The following is a 25,935-nucleotide window of genomic DNA, read 5'->3' as shown; positions in this document are numbered from 1 at the left end:
CAACAATCTTATATGAATGTCATAGTCAAGTTTTTTTGATGTCACCAAACTAACAAATTGATTTGAGAAGTGCCATAATGTCTCTCTTCAACTAATTAACAATTATCTGAAAAAATAATATATCCTTTAGGTAATCATCTTGAAGATGACTATTTTAACTTATTAAGGATAGGATAAAACAGAATAGAACAGCATAATTCAGCTGGAAGGATCTACAGTGACAATCCAGTCCACCTCCAGTCAAACGCTGAGTACAAAAATCTGCCAAAGCCATGTCCTGTAAGAATTGGTTAAGAACCTACTAGAAAAGCAATAATCCAGATTTTGATAGACAATGATGACCTAGATTTTGTAAGACTGCAAAACCTGTTTTTTCACCTATGAATCAAGCAAGGCTGTCGCAAATCATTCTATGGAGTTAAACTCCTGACTAGGGCTGACTCTTGGTGCTGGTGATCTGTGGTCTTCCCTGTGTAATTTAGTGCCACTAAGAGGTGTCAGAAGAGCTCACACAACCATTGTTTACCTGTTTTCATGCTCTCTCACTTCTGAGACACAAAATAATAGAGATAAAAATAAAATGGAGATAAATGGAGATAAAAATAACAGAAATTCAAAAATTTCTGTTAGTAGTTTGGATCTCCTATCTGTGAACCAAAGAACAGCAGTAGCCTGCTTTGGTTATGACAAGCTGATTTAAAAGCCAAGCTAACACTGTAGAATGGAGTGATCTACAAATTCTTCAGTCATAAGTGAAAGTTACACATACTTTCTTCTGGGGACAAACTGTTAATGGTTTCAAATTGATAGTATTGTGGTTTAAACTCTAAGATGAATCTCATAATTTTCTGATTTCTATTAATGCAGGTATCTGCCATCTCCTCTTTCCTTGTGGCAAATATATGTATTTAGTAAGGTTTCATTTTATGATGGGGTGAAAGAGTAAGCTCTATGACTGTCCTATAATAAAATTCTAACTATAAAACAAAGGCAGAATAAACCCCTTTGTTTGTATCTGTTCTGCCTCTTTTCTCTCTGAGATAAAACTTGAGCAATCTGCAGCCCTGTGACAAGTGTCACCAAGAATCTAGATGTCGTCAAATAAAAAGCAGAATGTCTTTATCTGAATCACTGGGAAGCTGTGACATGTTGCTTTTAAAATACAGCTTCAAGTATAAGCAAGTTGATGTCTTTAATTAGAAGAATAGAGAAGAGTACAGGAATTAACAGTAGAATAGTGAATTATTATGAACTTTTAGATCATGGTTCTACGTACACATCAACATATCGTCCTGGAAAGTTGATTAATTTCCTTCTGGTTATTTTTTTTCTTTGCAAAACCTAAATTAATTTTTCAGTTCAGGGAATACACCCCCAGACTGGGAATCTTCTTTGTATGGCATCAACACCTAACGAAAATGGATCCTGTTTCCTACTCACTTTCTGTTCTTCTGCAGTAGTGACTTCAAAAATTAGATTTACTTCCAAACAGCTTTGAAAAATTACATGTATTCTCATAGAAATTCCTGTGACATTTCAGTAAGAAAACAAATTATTATTCATGTATCGAGCTACATTTTCATATTTGATTTAAAAAAAAATGAAAAGAAATTTGACTGCATAAATAGATTTATTCCCATTTATGCATTTTGTGACAGTTTGTACAAATGTGCTTCTTATTAAATATAGGTTGGCTGGAATTAACTTGGTAAAATAAGTACCTAAGCTTTCACTGCACTTTCTAGTTGCTTCATAATACACCTTAATATTAGTTTTGCTGCTCTGTTCAAATATTAATAAATAAATAGCATTTTTAACACATTTTAAGGGGATACATCATGGCTTAACAAAATTATGCCTCTGATTTCCTAGACTAAATTTTTTTTCCTACTGAAAAATTGGGAAATATAAGCAGTATTCAAATACATCTTTTGTTTCTTTAAGTGTTAGGAGTCAGGAAATCTTAACAGTAAATTATGTATTTTAAAAACCTATAAATACATGAAAAATTAATTCATTTTATCAGAGTGAATAATAATACAAAAAACTGAAGAGGTCTAAAACTTAAGAGTTCAATCCTACTACAACAGCTAGAGTAATTTGAAATTCCAACCTTCATTTCAGTAGTGCCAAGGTTAAATCTCAAAAATTATTCAGTGCACGAAGTTCAGAAACCAGAAAATCTCTAAGGGATTTAGGTCTGAGGATGTTCTGAAGACTGCAGATGCCTTTTTACTTCTGAGTTCTGTTGAATGTTCAGAGAAGTTGACAGACCTCAGCTGAGATCTGAGAAGAATTTAACTCCATGGAGCTTCTGGAGTATCAGTCTGGCGTATTACTTTACAAATACTGTGATCTGTATTTCTTGATGCTTTGGTTTAATAATATTTATTCAGGTGTTTAAAATTGAAGTAGTTTATGTACTTTTGAGGTACCAATATGAGTCCAGACTAGGACTGTCAGTAGTCATCATGAGAATGTAATGACTGTTCAATCCAAGACATACTATATAAGCTTATGGTCAAATGAAAACTCATTTTACTATTAAAAAGTAAGTAACTTAAAAAAAAAAAAAAAAAAAAAAAAAGAGAGAACAATTTGCTATAAAGAAAGAGTAGATTAAAAGTTAGATTTCCTGTACTGCATTTCTGGAATTTTATATTTACATTCTTAAATACGAAGATGCACTTTCATATTTCTAGGAATTGAGCATTGCTGCAGTCACTTAGGAAGATTTTTCAAAGACCAAAAAAAAAAATTGTCTAGTATTTCTATTATTTTCTTCAGTTCATTCTATGAAAATCAACTAGAAATTTTACCTGACTTTTCAGTATGCTTTGCATCCTCTACTGAAATCAAAAGGCCGTCTGAAAACACATTATCATGGTCTTCAAAATCAGGAAATGCTGAGTACCAGACTCGTTTCATTGCATTTTTTGCAAAAATATCTATTTGAAGAAACAATTTATGGTAACAACAATCCTTGCAGCCAGTTTGTGGGTCTCTAAAAACTCTGCTACATGAAGGTCTTGCATGTTGATAATTAACATGGCACTTAGGAATGTTTCCTTTAAAATCAAGGGAACTGTTTATATGCAGAGCTTAAGTCAGCTTTCTGAGCCTGTCTTAACAGGAGTGGTGTTTCATATATCTGATCATCTTCGTGCTTTCTTCTGGACTCAGTTTAAAAAATCCAAATCTTCCTGGCAACCCCAGAACTGAATGCATTGCAGAGGGTGAGGATCCCCTCTCTCCCCTGCTGCCCATGCTGCTTTGGGTGCAGCCCAGGACACGTTTGGTTACTGACCTGTGAGAACACTTTACGGGTCACATTCAGTTTTTCATCCACCACCACCACCTGAGAGTTCTCCTCCTCGGACAGCTCTCAATTGGCTCGTGACCCAGACAGTGTCCATGTTTGGGACTGTCCTCATGCCTGTGCAGGACCTGACACCTGGACTTGCTGAACTTCATAAGGTTGTGCAAACCCACCTGTCAAGGCCCCTCTGGATTTGCAACTCTTCCCTCTAGAGTATCAGCCACATAACATAACACTGACTCAGACTTCAGAATCCACCATGGTGATCAATTATGCAGTTTGTCCTGTCTCAGCATCCTAGATTTTCCCCATAAATATTAAGGTAAGGAAAAGTGCAAGAAAATGAGAATGTATAGGTTCTGGCAATTCATATTCTAGGGACTGCAGGTTCTCTCAAACCTGTATTTAAGTAAAACCAGGTTATATGAGCTTTCAATTTAGTGTTTCTAGACTCCACAATATTATGAAATATTTATTCCTTTTTTTGTAGTTCATATCTTATTTATTTTCCTCTGAAACTGCTTGAAAATTAAGCCCCCTCTCTATGCTACTATTATAGTAAGGTATAATGTTTTCTTCCTTCACTGAATATTATATGATTATGAAATGCACCATTTTACTTAGGCATTTCTAAACACTTTTCCATGTTTCAGAAATATTCTTAATTATAATGACGATGCTTCAGGAAGACATTGTATTATAGCATATTATATTATATTATATTATATTATATTATATTATATTATATTAATTATATTATATTATATTATATTATATTATATTATATTATATTATATTATATTATATTATATTATATTATATTATATTATATTATATTATATTATATTATACTTGATTAAATTACTAAGGTTTTTTATTTTTAATCTTAGTTTCAATGAGAATAAGGCTTACATGGTATATTCTTTGTCAGAAACTAAACTTGTTTTCTCCTTCTGATACCTTCATGTTAATTGTAATACCTTTATGGTCAATGCTGCTTCTAACTGCAAGTAATATTTCTATCTTTGTCTATCAGATAGAAAATTCATTTATATGGAACCCTAGAAATCTGAATTAGTGTAGAGAGAGCTGCATTAGAAGGTCCTTAGAGGAAAAGGTACAACACAGAGAAGTTCTGTCTTGAATATGTATTTGTTTGAAAGACTGTAAGTAAAAACACATTAGGCTGTATAGGTTATGACAAGGAATTGAAATTCAGTATTTCAGGCTAATAAAGGGAAGAAGTTCACTGAAAGTAGTGCAAGGAACGTATGTGGAACATCCATTGGATAGTGGTAAGAGTAAAGCGGAGAAAGCGAGTTGTTTTGTTTGCTTGTTTGTATATCATTTTATGATTAAAATATGAGAGAACAGAGATTAAGGTCTCCATGAAATGCTGGGATACTGCATCCATACAATATATGGAATATTTAAATCTACATGCTTTTTAAAGAAACTATCCAAATGTATTGAAGGCAATATAAGAAGGTGAAATAGACACATATCTGAAACAACTAAAGATTAGAGATTTAGTTAAGCTATGTCTGAAACTTGAACACTGTAGCATTTTTGTTCTCAGGTTTTTCTCTTATGGTATGTTAAAGATGGTTAATTTCTTGGTTTTGTGTTAAAAAAAAATCATAAACCTTGTTGTGTGCCTCTTGTTGTCACACAACACCAAAAGACTAACATAATTTTGCAGAAAGCATCTATTAAAATGGTTACTTCAGTATACTGTTTAGAGTTGCAAACTAATAGAAGCTAAATAATCATATTCAAGCTCTTCAAATTCCACAACATTCCAATGTGTTGACTTCGCAACACTGGGCAATGATCAGGCAGTCTCAAAAATTCTTGTAAGTTTTTTCATTTTTTTTTCTAAATTTCACATTATGAAGATTTATTGTATTTTACAATTGGATTCAAAGTGTATTCTACATTATTTTAGCTGGGTAGGAAGCTGCTTGCATTCTTTTTTTTTAAATTTCTGTGAGACTTGCAATTTTCTGTTTTCTTTGTGTCATCTGTAGTTGTTCAAATGGACTGTTCACTAAGCAGTCAGCCAGCTACTTGAAACACCTGCAGTACCTGTACTGATAAGGCAGACTGCTCACTGAAAGAAGTCTGTCATTATCTGAAATGTAGGATAAGCTATGGAATCTTCTGCATGTTAGGTAATTAACTGACTGACTAGGTTTGCATTCTTAATGCTGGCAGAAACCTTTATTTGCTATGCATCTTAGACCTAGTATTAACAGCATTTTGCTGAACATTCAGCTGCCTCTTTCACATAATTGTCATAGTGATTGTTAGGCTGTGTCAAGGTGATTAAACATTTTTTTCTTTCATAGTAGTTTAACTGTATTGTTCTGGTTAATTTACTTGGTTACAGAAAGCAAGATGCTGTCTGCAAATGAAGCTCTCAAAAATATGAAATCATACAAAATATGCTTCATTCTGATTTTTAAAACATGCATTTTTCTGGGTCATTCATTTCAAACATAGAATGCATCAACCATGAATTTGAGAAGCAGCAGATACTATTTTTCGCTTGTGTTTGCATTCTGATGCACTCCTTTTTCAATTTCTCAAATCAACAGATCTGGTATGACTCTTGACAGCAATGACTGTATAGAAAAAAGGACAATCCTTTAGCTAAGAAATTATTCTGAGTCTTCATTGTGAAAAGGAAATTTGACTCTTCCAGGCCATAAATAAATTGAGACTTTATTTATCTGTGTTAAAACAATTTTGGGGAAAAGGCCATTGTTGAAACAACGCCATTGGGATTTGCACAATAAGCTTCCAAAAATCTGAATATAATTTCAGTGATATAAAATCTGCTTCAAATAAGAGTATTCATTAGGGCAGCCAGGAACTTCCTTTTTTTATTTTTTTTAATTGATGCCACAGTAAACTCTTGTCTCCCACCTATAATGAATTTTCTCATTTCATTTGAAGTGTCAAGAAAATGTACACATCAAGGTGGTGGTCAGAATACCTAGATAACTTGGTCTTGTGAATTTTCTTGCACATACAGAACCAGACTTCTAATATACAAAACAGATTTTATTTTCCTGAAAATTTTAGAAGCAGGATCAGAATTTTTTCACCTAGACATGTTTTGCATTGTATCCAAAAGAGGGGCAAATATGTTTCACAGAATCCCAAATATCCTGAGCTGGAAGGGTATCACAATGATTATTGAGTCCAGCTCCTATTCCTTAATGACACCACTCCCTGTTTTTTAAGACAAAAAAAAGTCTCATACAAGAAAGGCAGTGAACATTAGTGTTCCAGTAGGACCAGGGCCATCATGGTCATCTCCGTGATCTTGGCGCTGATGACGCCTCATCTTGAATGCTGTGTTCAGTTTTGAATCTCTCGCTAAAATAAAAACATTAAAGTGCTGGTCATGTCCTGAGAAAGGCGATGAAGTTATAGAAAGGTCTGCAGCCAAGGCTTGTGAAGAGTGGCTGAGGAGCTGGGAGTGTTTATTCTTGTGAAAAGGAGGCTCAGGGGAGACCTTTTTCCTCTCTACATCTACCTGAAAGGAGGTTGCAGAGAGGCAGATGTCAGTGTTTCCTTCTGGGTAATTAGTGACAGGCTGAAAAAAAATGGCTTAAGCTGCTCCAGGGGGCATTTATATGGGATATTAGGGAAATATCTTCACAGAAAGTGTTGTCAAGCACTAGAACAGGCTGCCCAGGGTTGAGTCACTATCTCTGTTAGATGTGTCATTTGGGGATATGGCTTAATGGTGGACTTGAGCAGTGATGGGTTAATGACTGAATTTGATGTTCTTAGAAAATGCAGTACATTCCCATTATTTTTTTTCCTTTTATTCACACTAGTAGATTTTAGTTATTTTTATTCATAAAGGAAGAAACAACGAAAAAAAAATGAGCTAATAGGAGTGGTTATGATGATGCTCAATATTATTTGAAAGTATTTTATTTTGGTCATGATTGAACTTATTTAGCTGCTGCCAGTCAATATTCCTTGAAGAAAACAAGAAAACTGCCTACTAACAAAGAAGGGAGTTGTGTCAGAAAATCACTGTGAAATGAGGGTGACAGGAATAGAAATATGAGCCTGAAACAGAAACAGAAAACAGCAATGGTGTTTATGGCATTCCCTTTTTCCTGTATATTCCAGTATAAATATTTATAACTTTTCCTTTAACTGAGTTTGGTTCAGCACAGTTTTGTGCCAGGACCAGGAGGCCAATAGTTCCTGCGTTTTTTTGGTTTTGGTTTTGGTTTTGGTTTGGTTTTTTCTTGTTGGTTTGTTTTGTTTTGTTTTGTTTTGTTTTTTTGTTTGTTTTTGTTTTGTTTTGTTTTGTTTTGTTTTGTTTTGTTTTGTTTTTTAATGGGTTGTGGTTTTTTTGTTTGTTTATTTGGATTTCTTGGGGTTTTTTTGTGTGGCTTTTTTTTGTTTGTTTTATTTAGGTTTTTTTGGGGGGGTTGTTTGGTTTTTTTTTTGTTTTTTGTTTTGTCTTTTCTTGTGGTGTCCAATGCTATATCTAAAGTCTATATAATTGAGCAGAAGTTTCAAATATGTTGTTGTTAATCACATTTGTGGTTTTAGCAGCATCAGCAGTATTGAGAATTAAAAATAAAGCATATTTCCTTCATTACCTTAAGTGATCTATGCTTATGGAAAAGTCTGCCGGTGCTAGTATAGGCTTAGAAAAGACCACAATATGACATCATGAAAAATTGGTATAATCTTTGAATCTTCTGTTTTGTCATTCCATGGCTCAAATGATTCTGCTCTAAGGAGAGAAATTAAAAGTATAAATATTTTGTCAGCTATGTTTCTGCTTTCCAAATTGCATAAGTGTGCCGGTTGATTAAGTTTGCTTAGAATCTCAGGTGCCTGAAGGTGTAAAATCCATGATCACAAAAGTACTGCGAGGATTCACTCCATGAAGTTCCGCGGTTTAATAATTTTCATGTATTTCTAAGACTGCTAGCAGACCTGACTTATGAGTAAAGACCCCTTGGAGAGACCTTGGAATAAAGCTGAAGAGAAAGGCAGAGAACCATAGAGAAAGCACTAAGCATGACTTATGGCCTTTCAGAGAAGTCAAAACCTGCCTTCAATGGATTAAAAGCAGGCACTCTTTAAGGTTACACATGTAAACTGTTGTGGAGCTTTTTTTCAAGGTATTCACTGTGAAGTTTGAACATATGTTTATATTCCACCAATAACCATTTTTTTAATGGCAATGCCAGATATATTATGTCATTTCAGGAATGTTTCTTTCTAGACCCCACTGTTCCACAGTGATACAATCTAAAGCTCTGGCAATGTTATGGTGAAGGGTAGCATGATTCCACATACATGATTTGGGGAATCAACTCATGAAGAGTAAACTTATTAACCATAAATGACAACAAAGAGTATTGTGGCATAGTATATAATTTATGTAACATATGAAACATTTGAGGATTGGTCTTAAAGAGAGCTGGTGTTCAGAAATTAAAAATATTACATATTAAGGTTCTTCTCTCTATATATGCTGCTTTAATAATCTCATCTAAAATTTGCAGTTTGTTTAACATATTTAAAATTGTTTGTAACTGAACCCTTGTATATGACTGTAAGTACAGAGAGATTTCTTGGAAATGCTACAGACATAAGAACTATGTCTAGATGCTGAGGACAACCTGTGACAGATAATTCCTGAAATTTGTTCCTAGCTTGTAAGTAAATGCACAGAATTTAGCTAATTGTTCAGAAATTTCAAATGGGGATAAATGTTCACCATAAAGTTAATTCCTCATAAAATACATTAGTTGGTGCTTTTTAATTTTTTTTGTCTTATTAAAGTATTAGGAGTAATTTTGGGTTACCTAAATGTTTTTTTCTCTCTTAACGTAGAGACTGGGTGTGTCATGATTCCATTTTTTTTTTTTTTTGAATCTCATGCAAGACAATTTATGTTTTATGATGAACCATAGACAATTGTACTAAAATAAAAATACAAGTAAAATTAAAATTTGGGACATTTTGTAAAGCTTGAAAAGCAAAGCAGATTCATATTTGGACTCAGTAACCAGGTATATGTCTCAATAGGTTATTTTAGTGAGCTCTATTGTAAACCACTTTTGTGGAGAGCCAGGGAAAGAAAACACATTGCAATTTTTTCTCTCAAGTCACATGCCCTAGAAAATCTCAGAATTAAAAAAAAAAAATCCATACAAAGCCACTATGATTTTTAGTAATGGCCTGCCATTTAAGTATATCTTTTCGAAAATAATGTAGAATTTTTACATGCAAAACTCTTCATGGTACCATTTGCTAAGTGCAGAAGGCCTATAATGCACTGACATTGATGTCACCCTTATTTATTAATTGAGAAGAAGAAGGAGAAGATGATCCATAGTTTTTCTTTCTGCGGAAAATAAATCTACTGGCCAGGTGAACAAGTTATACTGAATTTCAGTATATGGTTGATAGAAGATAATTCTCTTTTTTTTATGATTACTAAAACTTTTTCAGATACCATTTAACTCTCTCTTATGAATTTTAAAATTAATTACTGAGCTTTTGACAGCATAGTTTACTTCCATGCTCTTGCTAGTTTACAAACTGAAAGACTTAGCTCATGACAAATATTATTGAAATAACCTTTAGTTTATAATTCATCCAAGTGTATTTCAAAATTTTTATGTGAATACTGGTATTGTAGACATTGACTAGGTGGAAGTGTTTGTTGTACTGATGAGCTGTATTATACAGTAACCAATCATCAGTTATTTAGTTGTCAGATTCTGCCATCATATTTAAACTGACCTATGAATCTCAAACTCTAATTTAAAATTATGAAAGTAAATCTAAAGAGTATAACTTAATAAACATGATCTAAAACATTGTCAGTGACATAAAATCTGTAAAGCAAAGGAAACCAGAGTTTAGATATTGGTTTAGCCGCAAAATTCTCCCTAAATGTAAATGTAATGTCTTTGAAAAAATGGCATACTTTACATTACACAAGACAGGGACTTTGAACTCTCAAACAGATCAATGCTCCCATACAACATGGTCTCATCTGTAAACTGAGTGAGGGTACAGTCATCCAGGTCCTTGGTAAAGACATTAAACAGAACTAGCCCCAGTACTGAGCCCTGGAGACCAGAATTTGTCACTATTGTCCAACTGGATTTGCCTCTATCCACCAGCACTCTCTAGTCTGGGCCAATGAGCCATTTTTTTACCCAGTGAAGAGTTCACTCATCCAGACCCTGAGCAGCTACAGCAATTAACAGGATTTCAGTGCAAATCGTAATACAAAATGTCTCTGCATGTTTTTCCAGACACCTACCTCTCAGGTGCAAAACCAACGCATCAGGCCACAGACATCCAAAGACAACTCATGAACCCTTTTTTTCCCTGCAGATAAACCCCTTTTTCTTCTAAAATAAATTAATATTTTATTTTCAAGATTTTTCAAGGTCTGTGAATAAGCATTTGGTATAGAATATATGGCGGTTGTCAAAAATTCCACTGTAACATTCATATTCAAAGAGATATTCAAAATACTTAATTAATGTTGGAGTAAATAATTAATATTTTGACAAATTACATTACATTACTTAATGAAAAGAAAACAGTATCTGTCAGATATCAACTAGAAAATTGATGCAGAAATGAGTGTCAACACTAGTTCAAATATTTTTAATCAGAATTTCTTTTTAAATGTTATTTAATCAGATGTTTTCATTTGATCTGTAGTTCTGAAATAGTGTTATTTAAAGACAAAAGACTTTTTAGACTGTATATATTTTTTTGAAGTTATGATTTGTGACTTCATAACAGATTGTAGTCTGGAAGGAACATTCATCTCTTTTTCTAAAATGAGTAGTCACAATGGATGCCCCTGCATTAAATTATTCAAATGTATCAAATATTATCTGCCCCTGGAAGACACCTTCTTAGATGTCTCTCTTATAAGTATCATAGAGATGGGATTCAAATATGTACTTAATTAGCAAAATCTGGTGGTTTAGAGAACAGTGCTTCTGAGACCACAATGATATTGCTGATAATCAGCATGTTGTTGCAGATATGTACAGTGCTGGGTTCAGTTCAAGTAAAATCCAGCTTCAAAACGGACAATAATTGCGGAGAAAAACACTGATCTAGCAGGTGGTGCAGCTGTTGTCCACATTATTACTATTGATAATCACCTACATAAGGGATGTAGGTTGTTTCCTGTAATTTTGCAATTTTGCTTTCTACCACAAATAAATTCTGAGCACACTTAAGTCATGATGATGCTGACATTTGCAATAAACTCTAAATTTTACTTTCTTTTTGTCCTGATCACATACTTGTGTTATTTTGTGTAAGTGAAGAAATCTGAATATGTTTATACATAAAAGCTAATAAATCTTAATCATTTTTCATAACTTGAATATATTAGCTTCACAACCAATTTTAATATATTTAATTAAGCTCAAAGTACAGGATAGTGAATCTTTAAATGCTCCAGTCAACTAGAAAATGGCATCACTTTCCTTTCACTCTCTGACACCACTTTTAATTATTCCCCTTAAATTACTATTGGCTGTAATTAATCTTTTTTCTTGCAGAAGTGCCATTGTATAAAGTAGGGGGAAATGCTTGACTACTACACATGAAGACAGCTCATATCATAACTAATTTCTGAAGCTATATGACTCAATGTAATATAAAAGTATTGCTTACAATAGACCTCTTTTAACCCTAGTGGAGGTGAAGGCAATAGAAGGTCATGGTATGCTCATTCAAAGAAGTAATTAAGGACTTAAATCTTCCTTCCCTTCGTTACCCTCCCATTTCTAATTCCCAAAATATTCTGTTAAATTGTTACATTAAAAAAAGGAGGGGACAAAACTCAGTACATTACACTTGTCTGAACTTTTAATAGTATTGTTCTTAGTTTTTCTCTTAAATTAATTATTGTTCACCATGATTATTCTGTACTTAAATTTAGCATCTAAACTTAGTCTAGCCTTTCACACACAATGGCTAAGGAGAGATACCTAATATGTACTCTATAAGTTTTGCGAGTTGAACAAATAACAAATTCATTATTTTCAATGATTTGCAAGACACAGAGGTGCTGAAAATCAGCTCCTTTTGCCTTTTTTTTCTTTTTTTTTTAATTCCTACTGAGGCATTGTATATTTACCAGTGTTTCCACCCCAATAAATACAGTTGCCTTAGTTATGGACTTTTGTCATTAAACTTCTATCACATCATTTGCCATCACATATCTGCTACAATTTAGCATGGGCTTGTATACAGGGTTTTTTATCCCCAGTTTCATATTCACTTGATATGCCTCTAGGTACTAAACCACCTTAATTTCCTTATTTGAAAATAGGAAAATCAAGTGCCAAAGTGTCCAGCATAGAACTCTGGTAAATGGCTGTTTGACATTCTCAGACTAAGGGTAGAAATTCTGTGAACCAATGACTTTCTGAGAAGATATATTTGTTTTCTAGAATAAAAAAAAATTAGTGTAAAGGGCAATCCTAACTCTACTGCCAAATAATGTGAAGTTTTGTAATTGCTGGTAATGTTGATGAGATTATCTCAAGAATCATGGTGAAATTAAAATAATTACTTAGTAATTAATGGTTTTTAAAAGGAAATTACTACCCTGAGAGAAACAGTTGAGTTATTTCTCTACTGGTGTAGTGATGCCAAAAAGATTTTTTGCTTTTTTATATATTTTTCAAATATTCATAGCTCTGCAGACTATTATTTTACATTTATATAGTTTCTTACCTAGCTTCAGTACTTTCTCGTTCAAACACTTTCCTGGAATCCAATTACAATGTTGCTTCTTCCATGAACAAAGACCATGTCACTTTCCCATGGATTTAGACATAAAAATGTTGGACTAGAAGAAAGAGGGAGGCTTCAGTAAGGGGTCAAACCAAGAGGGAAATTGCTTCATCAACTGTACTTCTAATTGGGGATTCTTATCAATTATGTTAATTTCCTAAAATTTTGAAAATGTCAGAGCCCTATATCATGTGTGCATTCTATCCTAAGCACACCAGGTACTGTTCAATAAATGCAACTGCTTTTTGAAACTTTAATTTTGTTGGGCTTGTGATTTTAGGGTTGAAAAGTCATCAGTAGCGATGACTAATCACGATCATGAAATATATATTTTTTTAATTTTGTGTATAGGTTGAATCCCAGATATCTCTTGAAATATCATTAAACTTAAAAAAAATGTGTAGAGTATGTACAAATGTAGATTCATTAGTAGCACAAGTTACTTCACATACTGGATTTTCTTTTCCTAATGAAAGACCTGTGAAGTCTTGTTAAAATTAAATGACATGTCAAACACTTGATCATCAGAAGTTTCCAACTGTGTTTGACTGCAAGGGAAGATTTTCTGCTGGAAAATTATATGATGTAGCTGATTATTTTGGCTGTGGTGATATAAGAAAAATCATTTAGATTTGAAGGCAAAAACAAAGATTGCATTACGGAATAGTAATAGCTGATAAAAATAATCTTGAAAATTTAGCAAATAAAATATTTAAAAGTACAGGGTAAGTTATGTTTGATAGAAACATACAATTTGTTTATTTATTTATTTATTTATTTGATGGCAGTAGTAAGGTGATACCACAGTAAATGAAAAAAAAAAAAACCAAAAAAAGAACATTAATAGTTGCATTTCAAGCAGTGATCATAATTAAAGCTGTGCAGGAACACAGCTTATGACTGTTCAGATCTTGTTAGAGGTGAGAGAGAAGTACACGTTGTTGGTAACTTCCATAATCTAAATTTCTGGATGGCAGGAGGTAGTCCTGTTACAGACCTCAAGGTAGTATCTGCATGTTATAATTGCATACCTTTACTTTCTCTTTTTAAATAATATAATAAATGTGTCTAAATTTTAGGAGTTCAAAATTGATATGATTCTGTTGCAGAATTTTTTAATTTAGGAGATTTTTCATGGTGTCCAAAAATATTTTTGTTTGTTTGTTTGTTTTGGATGGTTTGTTAGGGTCTTTTTACCCCACAGGCTAATCTTTTTATTATATTTAAAATCTGGTTAAAAGTCTAGTTTACACTGCATCAAAGCTTTACCTATTTTGCTATTTATATTTGCTTTTTTTTTTCCTGATTTATACAAGGAATCTTTATCAAATAAAGTAGGAATTTCAATTTGTCAAAAAAGAAAAAAATTGGAAAATTGTTTAGAAATTAAGTTGACAAAGACTTTTAGATGTCTAAGGTATTCATTAAAACTGTTACTGATTTTAATGTAATTCAATGTACATTTACTAGAGAGCCATGCAATTTGTTAATGATTTGGATAAAATTGCTTATTTTCTTTTAAGCAAATATAGAATCACTGAATGCTAAATTAGGTAATGCTAAGAAGGTATTGCACTAATGTGATTCCAACTTACTTTAAAGTATTCTTCAGCTACTATAAGAAACCATTATTTCTGGTTACTTACAAATACTTTTCATTCATGTAATAAGTCAGATTTTCTATATAGATGCATATTTTAGTTGGATATAGAGTAAATCTTCTCAAATATTATCAGCAGAAAGAAAAAGGATGTTTTTATTTTAACTTTATTTTTGAAGTGTTACTGTAAATTATAGACTCAAATAAAAAACATATTTTGTTTTTAGTATATTCGTGTGGTTAATTTAGTCTAATGCACATTAACATAGAAATTCAACTTCTTTCACTTCTGACTAATGAGAAGTAGGAAGCTTAAAGTGCAGAAAACCTTTGTCTTCTCTGAAAAAAAATCAGAGTGATTTCAGTTACATCTAGACCCCTGTATTTCCCAACCAAACTCCAATTTGCCAAATTAAGCTCCAAATTTTGGTTCTGCAGGTGACATCAAGAGAAGCAACAAGTATCAAAGTGCAGCACTAGGTCTGCCTTTGCTTTTGTACCTGAGCCCAGCATTCCCTGTACCCACCCTCTGATGCTGTTTTATCTTACTATGGGTTCTCAAACTGCTGTCTGTGCCTGTTTTTGTGGACAGCTTTTCTTAGCCATGGATCAGCTACTGATGGTCCTGCTCGTCAAACTGGTAGAAGTCCTTATATTGAGAATGAATCACTGCTATCTTCTACTGACTTAATAATAAAAATATAAGAATGATCTTTAAATTTTGGACAGCACTTTTTCTTGAACTTTCATCTTCATGATAAGTGTTAGGGATGTTGCTTTTAAAATTTTTTTTAGAAGAGTGACTAACTCTAATCCATTTTAAATTAATGGAGTCTAATTTTAAAGGAAAAATATTTTCATAAAGCCAGATAAAGTATTTCAAAATTGCTCTGACTGAGGTTATTTGGATTTTTTAATTACTTGTGTATTCTGCTACCTAATTATGTTGTGTTTGATAATTTGTGATTTCCTTATTCTGTCTAAATACATCAAAAGATGAATTATTGGAGAATGTTGCCCATGAGTATAATGTATTCATGAGAACTGTGAGTGGTTAATAGCTTTACAAATCTGAGAAAAACCAGAATTTATTTCAACACCTCATTGACTATCATTGGTAAGCCACCAGTTCACATAACTTTTTTACCTTCTGTCAGAAAAATAAGTGAAAACATTACTTGCTTTCTTCATATATTAAAATATGGAATTCCATGTGTTTACTTATTATCATAATTTAAATAGCAGGATCATGTGTTGGGTTAGAAGGTACCTTAAAGATCTTCTAGTTCCAGCCCACTTGACATAGACAGGGTCACCTTTCACCAGACTGTGTTGCTCAGAGCTCCACCCAGCCTGGCCTTGAACCTTCAGGATGGGGCATCCACAATTCTCTGGAAAATCTGTTCCAGTGCCTAACCACTCCAAGAACAAAGAATTTCTCCCTAAACAGACACTCGATGCATGCAAGAGGATTGCATCATTTGTGCTTTTATATCAGATCATACCGTACCATATCATATCATATCATATCATATCATATCATATCAATCATATCATATCATATCATATATCATATCATATCATATATCATATCATATCAATCAATCATCCGTTCCTATTTGAAAAAATGCTGGGAATCTTCCAGAAACATAGACATGCTTTTCAGTGAAATGAGGCACAGAAAAGGAAAAGAAATGTTATGATGGATGGCACTGATTTAATGGATCTAATGAATGAAAGAAATGCAGTCAAATGGACTTTCTAAGAAACATCTGTGAGTATGTGTTGTTGATCTTGTCTCTGCTCTGCCCATCCTCTGCTTTCTGCTAAGCTATAATAAATCCACTGCAGTGGAGTGGATTTATTATAGGTGATCAGCTAAGCTTCACCCACATGAAGGGCAACAAATGTTCCTGTGTCAGTCCTCAGCAGCACTTTGGTTTTTGCCTGCATGTAGTGTGAAGTATGCTGTGCTGTCGTTAGCTCATGAAAACCTAATGCAAATAGACTCACAGAAAGGAGTCCTAGGAAGAGCAAAAGAGCTTTAAATGTATCCTGAAATATTTGTGCATGACTAGGCTAAAGCAGCTGGAAACAGCTCATTGGTCAGATGGATACTGTGATTTCCAGTCACCGCTCATTTAAAAAAAATATGTTACAAAGATAAATATAACACTAATTTTAGAAATTTCTTTTAAAAAAAAAAGTGTACTGGCTCATTATCTTATAAGAATGGAGAAATGGAGACATGGAGAAATATTTTGTGATTTTGTCTTGATGATTCATGCAGTTCAAGAAAATTAGAGTTAATTGGTCAGTTATTGATAAAAATAAAGAATTTGTTGGGGAAGTGGTATTTTACCAAAACAGAACAGAACAGAACAAATAATAAAACAAATAAACAATAAAAAAACAAAAAAAACCACAACAACAAAAAAAAAAAAAAAAAAAAAAAAACACCAAAAAAAAAAAAAACCAAAAAAAACCCAGATAAACCAACAAACTCCAAAGCAGAAAAAGAAACATGCATAAATTTTCTCTAAAGGAAAAATATTCACACAGGTCTCAGTTTTATCATCTTCAGAGGTGTTCATAGAAATTTCTCTTGACTCTGGAAGGTATTGGGAGGAGCTCTGAAGTGGCCACTCTCTAATAAAATTCTCTTCATTTATCTAGGCAGAGCTTCTCTTTCAGTTAGTGATTTGAAAATAATTATTTATTCACATTTGAGAGAATAGGCACTTCATGGTTAACATAATACTAAATACTATGGCACAGACAATGAGTTGTGATAGGCAGAGGGAGTCACTATTCTGAGGATATATTTGGATTTGGAGGAAGAGTGAGCAAATACTATTCATTCCAGCTTCCCATTCCTTTTGATGAATGCTCTTGTGACTTGGATATTCTTGTCAAATAGAGGTACTAAATCCAGTCCCAGAGCACACTCCTTTGGAATGACTGAAAAATGGATGACTACAAATATGGCATCATAAGCAGTTGTTTAATCTCCATCATAATCTGTTTTCATCCATTATTTCAAATCAGCTGGAATACTTTACTTACCTTTAGACTGTTTAATTAGTATTGGGGTTGTGGGGCTTTCTGTTTGTGTTTTTTTTTTAACAGAAAAAGTTAACTTTCTTCCATGCAAGTCCTAGATTCTGTATTCATAAAATTCATGAACCAATACTCAATATTTTTAGGCATGTTATTTAAATTCAAACAACTCATAGGCTTTAAATGAATCATGTGCTTTGCAAAATGTGAACCAAAATAGTGAGCAGGGGCCTGAGAAGTGGGAGGAAGCTGTTTTGTTAGACACATATGTTAGCTCTGTCTCTTTTCCATGGTCTTAGGGCTGACTGAGGGGATGTACTACATTAAGAAATAATAAATGTTAATTGTTCTGTTTACAGCACAGTTAATTTGTGAATTAAGCATAATTTATTTAAAACTATTGCATGAGATACGAGGATGTGGACAGTAGGTAGCTAGATAGACTGTGTTACTGAATCTGGAAAGCAGCAATCAAATAAATGGAATAAAGAAATACAATGATTACTTAGAAATGTTATTAACTCATTGCTTGCAATACCTACCATTGGGGGAAAACACTGATAATACAATTACCGCAAATTAAACCAAATTATTGTGTATTTAAAGGGTTAGAAGCATTGTGTGTCTTGTAATTAACCAGAGATTTTTAAATTATTTCACCTCTAATATGTTGTATAAAGATAGAAAGCTTCACTTTACCAAAAAGAAAACCCCAAAAACTGTCTTACTCTGAGTGTATTTTGAAAAGAAAAGTACTAGTAAAATTCTAGGAGAATTTTGGTATACAAAGACAAAAAATTTATTTTGCAAAAAGTAAGTAATTATTAGATTTCTTAAAATAATCTGATACTGAGAAGCAATCACTATCTCAGCTCAAGATTAAAAATATACCAAATATAGCACATTCAAATAAATCAGTCTTAAAATGGAATTTATTATTTAACTGGGTGAATATATTTACATAGGCTAGAAAACGGACTGTACCAATTTGCTTTGCACCTTGAAGGCAACAATGCGTGACTGCAGTCAGAGATCTGTGTTCAGATCTTGTAGATGAACACTTCCAGTTCACGTGAATGACAGCAATTGCTACAAGTATTTTAAGATGTGCATCTTAGTTAGTAGTCCATCAAACAATTGCATACTCAACCAGTCCAAATTAGTCCTTCCTAATTTTCTTCCTAAGGAACACTGTTACAAATTCTCAAGAAAATCAGGAGATCATGATGGCCTCCAGAAACTCTGTGGTACTGTGTAGTAACAATATGGAGAAATGGCTTATGAGATTCCTTCAGAAGGATGCTGAATCTTGGGGATGAACCAGGAGCTTCACGAAGTAGGTTAGCTGTACAACTATCTGTTACATCACTGCATTCTGGGGACCAATGAAGCCACCATGACATGAAAAGGAGTGGTGGGAAGTGAAATTCCAAACCATAAGGGATTTGAAGAGCAAAAGGTGCTGCAGCATGTAGAAAATATAGGAGGAAGGTCATGAATTTGAGTTGCCATTGGTAGGTAACCAATGTAGGTTACCAAGAATGTAAAGGGTAGTTAATTTTTGGGTTATCTGCCACTAATAAGAAAGCAGGTGAGGAACTAAAAAGGGAAGAGTACAAATGTCTGAGGCCTCACACTGTGAAAAGAATGCCTACAAGAGGAAGAAGCAACCTTTCCAGAAGCTCTATGAAATTCAATTACTTTTCAACTTTCTCTGAGAAGAAAGTCTCTAGCAGATAGTTTGGTGATAGTTAGGAACAAAATGTTTAAAACATACTAATCGATTGCCAGGCTCAAGACTGACTCCAGCATTATGTCAGCGAAGGTCTCACCAAAGCCAGCTGCTGATGAGAACTACTTTTGTTTCAAACAATCTCTTTCTGGTCCTAGCTGATTTCCAGGCTACTACAATGGGGGAGGGAGGACTGAGGATGGAGGGGGCTTATATCCTTTCCCACCCATTCTATTCCTGTCAACTCTTAATTTTCATCTGACAGCATAGCAAGTAAATTTTAAACACTAACTCAGTAAAAGGTTATGTCATCTTCCTATCTGCCATGCCTCACCATGTAAAAATAGAACAGGTTAGTTTAGTCCTGTTATGGTGAAAAGGATTAGCTTTCTCTGACAAAAATTTTTCAAAGTGGGAAAATTAAGGAAAGTACCTGGACTTCCTCATTTTGGTTGGCAATGACACGCTGATACTTCTGAAACCTTCTCATTACACTGTTCATGCAAATTAAACCTGCCCACAGGCGAATGAAAAAGCGGGGTCTGTATCAGAGCACTATCTCTGAATGCTATGAACATCTCTCTTTGTTTCCTACTAACTGCAGAGAATTTTGAAAAATAGCATAATAATAAAGTGATGGAAAAAAATGAATGAGGAAAGCTGCCACTAAGCAAGGGCATAAAATTTTGCTGAAATGCAATATAACATGTGAGTTTCCAGAATTCAGATTGATTTTAGATCAGAAATTTTGTCCCTGTTTCTGTCTAAAATATTAACATTATACAAAATGAAAATAATTTAAATAACTCTGTTCCTTGACACCTATTTAAGGTTTTTTGAGACCTTGAAAACAGATAGAAATTGTAAAATCTGAAAAAATATAACCAGGGAAAGTGCCAGATTGTGCATGTGGGATGGGGAAATCTTGGATGAATACAGAGCTAGGGGAAGGAGACCAGTCACAGAAAGTGATTGTCCTACCCTGCTCTGCATAAGGTGTGGTCTCACCTTGAATATTGTGTACAGTGCTGGCCACTGCAATTTAAGAAAGCTATAGAGCTATGTCGAAGTCCAAAGCAGGGCAACAAAGGTGGTGAAGGGCCTTGAGGGGAAGCCACATGAAGAGCAGCTGGGGTCACTTGGTCTGTTCAGCCTGGAGGAGACAGAGGGGGGACCTCATTCCAGTCCATACTTCATTAGGAGAAATAAAGGGGCAGACAATGGTCCTTTCTCTCTTTTTCTCCCAGAGGATGGCTGGGCAATGGAACTGGCTCCCCAGGGAATTGGCCGCAGAACCAGCATTCTGATAGAATGCAAGAAGGTTTGAATGTTCTTGTACATATGGCGTGGCTCTTGAGGACATCCTGTGCAAGGACAGGAAATCAATAAACCTTGTAAGTCCCTTGCAACTCAGGATATTCAGTGATTCTATAAAATAGCAATATCTATCAAAATTAATCTTGTTTGAAAACTTCGATTGAATTATCAGCAAATCCTACATAAAACACACATGCAGTCAGGAATAGCATATTTGATTTGCCAAGAAAAGTATCAACATGGTTTTATGGTTTCATCATCTGTGCCACTCTGCCTAATGTTTTGCTGATTTATCTGGCCTTAAAATGTGTCACCAGTTTATACTTTGTTGGTATTTAGATTCATGTATGTTGGGACTGCACATAATTAAAAAAGTAGCTGTATCACCACTGCAGACACTGAGGAAACAGAAAGAAAAGAGAAAAAAAAAAGCTTTTTGAAGAAATGGTTCAACTTTTATTTGGAGCAGGATTTTCTCAGTATCTTCATTTGCTGGCACTGGTCAGAACTGAGCTCTGTAGAGGAGATAGTTTCTTGTCCTCCTACCACAGCATTTTCCATCACTGCAGTCAAACAGGCAGCAACATGCAGATGAATCTGGGAACAAGGCTGGCAGAGAAAAAACTAAAGAAAAAGAAGGCTGTTAACATTCTTTCATACCATGATTTCTGCTTGTGTTTTTTTTCTATTTAAGTGTCTGATCTAATTGTCACATTAATATGGAAATACCTTTTGCTTTTACATCTAGAAACAACTTTTAATTCTCTTTGAAGAGCTAAATATAGTTGAACACATTAATCTTCCAGGAATGTAATCTTTTCTCAGGGAGGATGACACATAACCTGAAATTGTAAGGTGACCTCTGGAAAAATGAAAGGATATACCTCTCTATTTCATACAATTTTTCTTGTGTTAATTAGTGGTGAGGCTTCACAAGATGGCAGATATGATCTAACAAATCACAACTGTCAAAGGCTTCCTTTTCTCTTTCATATACTCTACCAACTACTTTCTGACACCAAGCTCCATGCTGGTTTTTTTCCCATGCAGTGATTTCAGTGCTTTTTTGCCTACCAGTGAACAGATTCATCTTTCTAAACTGTCAGGATGTTCACCTGACAAGAAAAAAATTGTTTTATTTGATATTTTTGAGTCCATTTGGCTTACCTGAGAGTGGGAGAAGTGCCAGAGCTGATCCATGTGGCATGACAAGGGTTCAAAATGTACCTGTGAGAGTCAGTGAACAACTAAACCAATGCACTTATAGCAGGAAAATTTCACTTGCATGTTTTTGTTCTGGTTTAGTTTGTTTTTTTTGGTTTTTTTTTCTGTGCAGTAAATGACATCCAATGTTTCTAACTATCTCTTTTGGCTGATTTCTAGAGCAGAACTGGCGGCACTGTACAGTGGAAACAGCAGCAAATATTTAATTCTTTGTGAGACACAAGTTTAATCATTAAGTCAGGCAGATGATCTGTTAGAATAACAAAATGAAAAAGAATCCATATAAGGTTACATATACATAGAAGAACAATGGCAGATTTTTATTCTAACTTTTAATATAATACGGTCAAGGTTCTTACTTATCTTGCTGTGTATTAATTGATTATTAGTATTTTTATGGGATAGATTTGTTATCAATATAAATCAATTTTGAGTGCAAGGAACACTTGCTGGTCAGTACTTACTTGCCATGAGTCTGTACTATAGTGTGATACAGTATCATCAGATTGCAAGGCAAGGACTTTTTCATTTGACATGTTTCTCCTAATATTCAGTGCTGTTATGCTAAGATTTTTCTGGCTGTATAAATAACACTTGACTGTGTGTGCATGGATGTATAAGAGATGGAGAAAGAGGGAGAAGGAAGAGGAAAGAGAACATACAGAAGGGACAGAGGGAGAGAAATGTTAAATCCAGGCAACAACTAAAAAGCATCAGGGCTCCCAAAATCTGTGTGCTGATTGTTCTGCTACCTGGCTTGGCCATATGGAAATTGAACATGATATTTACCATAACCTGCTAGAGGTTAATTTTTCATTTGAAATGAAAACTGCAAGTTTGGAGGAGCTACCTAAGACCTGAATGTTTTATGATGCTCTATGCTGAGAAAGAATGACAAGAAATTTAAATATCAAAAATGCACAAACAATCCTGCCTTTACATGCCAAGACTGACATGTTGTTAGTTCTGTGGAGAGAGAATATTCAAATCTACCTGCCGCTTTTAATGAGTCCTGAGATACTTGCTTCAAACCTGGGTATCAGATCAAGTGCTGACTAAATGAGTACTGAGCATCACAAAGCTGCTGATTAAAGGCCTTTTTACTCATACCAGTGTGGTATAAATTAACACCACACATTTTGGAGACACTTCAATACTCCTTTTCTCTAGCAGCAGTATATTAAACGTAAATAGCTAATTTCAGCTTTTTGACTGGACTGTAAAGAAGTTGCCCTACTCTGCCAGCCACTTAAATAATGTATGAATGCAAGCACAAGACCAAAGAAAATCATAATAATTTTCTTCACTATCAACTTTTAAAGAAAGGACATTCTAAGCTGGTACCATTCAGTTACTCATATTTCTAGTTTTGGTGTTGAAGAGTTTAAAAGTGAAATAAAGAACTTTTGTCTTTCATTGTCTGTGTGACTGCGGGACAGTAAGAGACAGAGATGATACCCTATTAGGAATAAACAAATACATTAATTGTTAGAACAAAATTATAAGGCAATTAAGTTTTTTTTTAAATTATTATTTCTGTAGTACTTACTACATGACTATGTGACCTTATACCTTATATGCCTACTACATGATCTTGTACCTCAGACCATTGATCTAAGAATTCCTTGTATATTGACATAGTGTTGATTTAGTAGTGTTATTCATATATTGTATCAGGAATTTAGTATGGCATCAACTTAAAACTATTCATCAGCATTTTCTTAATAATATATGTAGGGACAACATAAAAAAAAAAACCAACAAAACAAAACAAAAATGAATGGTTAAAGGCATAATAATTTTTTTTAAAAAGATGTTTTTTGTGCATGAAAGTCGTTGTTGCTTGTGGAAATCTCTCAGTGTAGGGTTACTGCTTTATGAAGCTGGGTGGTTTTTCTTTGCAATTTTTCTAGGTAGAAGAACTAATTTTGCCTACCAAGATGTAGACATTGACTTAGGATTTGTTCCAGCCCAGCTGTTGCCATAGAGTTGTGCTGGATCACACACAGTGTGACAATTTTTTGCAGTGTTCAGACAGGGTGGATGAGTTGGTACATGTCACTGCTTCTCCAATCTCAGACCACCTATAAAGAACAGAGTAGTAAGTGTATAGAAGTGAAAGAGAAAAGAGATGAGGGACGAACATGGAAACAGGTGGAAATATCACCCCTTATTCACACCCTGACACTCAGGCTCAGAGATGAAGGGTGAACATTTTGTAGCTGACAGAGCTGATATTCTTGTCCTTTAAAGAAATGCCACAAAGCACTGTCAGCTGTCTTTCTTCTTCCAATCAGTTCCCAAACTCTTATCAGACTTGAAGTCCCAGGGGAATTTTTTATTGTCTTTTCACTTTTTTTTTTTTTTTTTTTCTGCAGGCTTCCTCTTGTCTACTCCTTCATGGACTTTTGCCATTTGCCTCAACTATGTCCCATGCAAAGCATTGAGTATACTTTAATGTGACAATGAATCATCATATTAAAAAACCTGTCATGCTGCTAGATTGTGTAAACAAAATCAAAGATTAACAACACGTTTTCGGTGTTGTTCATTTCCAGTAAGCTAGTTCTGCTTTGAGAATTGTATTTTTAGTGATAGTTTGACAAAATATATGGGAATTTTTATAGACAGATAATTTTTATTGATAGATAATATAATCAGATAGTTTTAATAGTTATAATAACAGGATGGCTTTTGTTTTGATTTTAGGAAGCAATGGATTTTATTAAAGGAAGCAGAAAGTGTCTATACAGCTAGAATAGATCTCAATTAGAGATTGCTGAACTATAAACAAGAGCATACAGTGTTTGGGTTTTTTTTAATTGAGGCCTCCAAATGGAATGATGTCACATTGGAAACAGAAGGATTCAGCCTTAAAACTGCATTATGCATTTCTTACATCAATTACATAAATCCTGTCCTACCTTCTCCTTCCATCTCCTTTCTCTTTCTTCTTGGCTCATATGGGACCTGACATAAAACAGAAAGGTTACTGGCTTTGCTGCTGTAATAAAAGCCTGACAGAGAACCTCTTGATACTGATTTTATTTACCCTGAGAGTGGCTGAGATAGCTCATCCCCATCTCCCAGCCTACTTGGGATAAGATGGATAAGATAATTCTCTCCCTGCTCATGCAGGAAGGACTGAAATGCATAAATTTCTGTTATAGTTTTCCCAAATGCAAGAGGAGCAATTAAAGACAATTTCTCATTCCATGGCCTTCTACATTAAGTCTTTGCTAACTTTTGTGCTAACGTATAGCTATATGTTGATTTAGGAAGATTATTGTTAGATGCTTCTATTGTTAGTGCTTCTTAGCCTTCTGCATTTATTTCACTTTTCACCATACTGCATCATGTATATTCATAAGACAAAGAAGCTGATGGTGGATTGGTGGTTAGGCAGTCTGTACACAACAGAACCTAATAAAATTTGCTAAAAATTATTTTATTTTTGTCTCTTAGTATGAATTTTTAATAGTTTTTTTTTAACTACTGGAAGTTTGATAGAATAACGACATCCAAAACCAAGAATAATATAGATTATTTATTATCAGGTTTAAATGTTTAATTCTTACACATTGGAAAACATTCTCACTTGCACACCTTTTTTTTTGGTCTGTAGTGTCTATTACTGTGATAGCCAGCAAAGTCTCCACTGAGGGTTACTATGTAGATAAATGAAAGTGTAAGAACTTTATGATCTGTTTCTGTATTTTTAAAAATACATGTATCTATGGAAACTTGCTAGAACAACAGACAAGAGGTTGTTCCAAGTTGGGAGGTGAGATATAGTCCCTTCAGGCAAAAGCCTCCAGTTCCATAGATGTGCATCAG

The 25,935-nt window shown here is 34.0% G+C and overlaps 1 protein-coding gene and 1 long non-coding RNA gene across 7 annotated transcripts in view; one reads left to right on the top strand and one right to left on the bottom strand.

Annotated features, from left to right (window-relative positions):
• The window catches only part of LINGO2 (leucine rich repeat and Ig domain containing 2), a 478,753-nt gene that overhangs the window by 112,028 nt on the left and 340,790 nt on the right, over nucleotides 1-25,935 (top strand). The gene's annotated exons all lie outside the window — the stretch shown is intronic.
• LOC135291322 (uncharacterized) overlaps nucleotides 25,025-25,935 on the bottom strand; it is a 44,568-nt gene continuing 43,657 nt past the window's right edge. The window contains exon 3 of the long non-coding RNA XR_010354121.1: nucleotides 25,025-25,068. This is a non-coding gene — a long non-coding RNA (uncharacterized LOC135291322). The remainder of the gene's footprint in view (nucleotides 25,069-25,935) is intronic.

The sequence above is a fragment of the Passer domesticus genome, chromosome Z (assembly GCF_036417665.1).
Source record: "Passer domesticus isolate bPasDom1 chromosome Z, bPasDom1.hap1, whole genome shotgun sequence".
Taxonomy (NCBI): domain Eukaryota; kingdom Metazoa; phylum Chordata; class Aves; order Passeriformes; family Passeridae; genus Passer; species Passer domesticus.
This window is presented reverse-complemented; position numbering and strand designations above follow the sequence as displayed.